This window comes from Cyprinodon variegatus, unplaced genomic scaffold (assembly GCF_000732505.1).
Source record: "Cyprinodon variegatus isolate N-32 unplaced genomic scaffold, C_variegatus-1.0 Scaffold202, whole genome shotgun sequence".
NCBI lineage: Eukaryota > Metazoa > Chordata > Actinopteri > Cyprinodontiformes > Cyprinodontidae > Cyprinodon > Cyprinodon variegatus.
This window is the reverse complement of record NW_015150655.1, coordinates 1065883-1066343: the sequence shown is the minus strand read 5'-3', so window position 1 is coordinate 1066343 and position 461 is coordinate 1065883.

The following is a 461-nucleotide window of genomic DNA, read 5'->3' as shown; positions in this document are numbered from 1 at the left end:
CATATTCAGGAAAGATTAAACCTACAGTAACATCTTAATCCTTTGCTTAAACACAGAATATATCTCGTCATATATCTTCAAATCTATGTGGTAAATTATGAGGCAAATAAGAGCTGTATTTATATAAAAAAGCCCGAAATTTCTAATGCCACAAACTAAAGTAAAGAGGCTTTAAAAACTTCCTTAAAAAAAAAAACAACAACCTACAAGTGAAAACCTAACCTCTGTTGTTTGTGCTCATCGTCAGATCTAATTAAAAAACTCAAACTAATCTTTCCAGTGAGTTTAAGGGGGATAAGAGTAACAGAAGTAAATCTGCTTTAATTGGGAGTTTGTTTTCATAGTGCCCGTATCAAGACACATGGCTTAAGTGAGAGAATGATTCATTTACGTATACACCTGGACATGTGACAGTATGCTTCAGCCCTCCCTAAAAAAACAACTAATAGCAGACCTTCAGG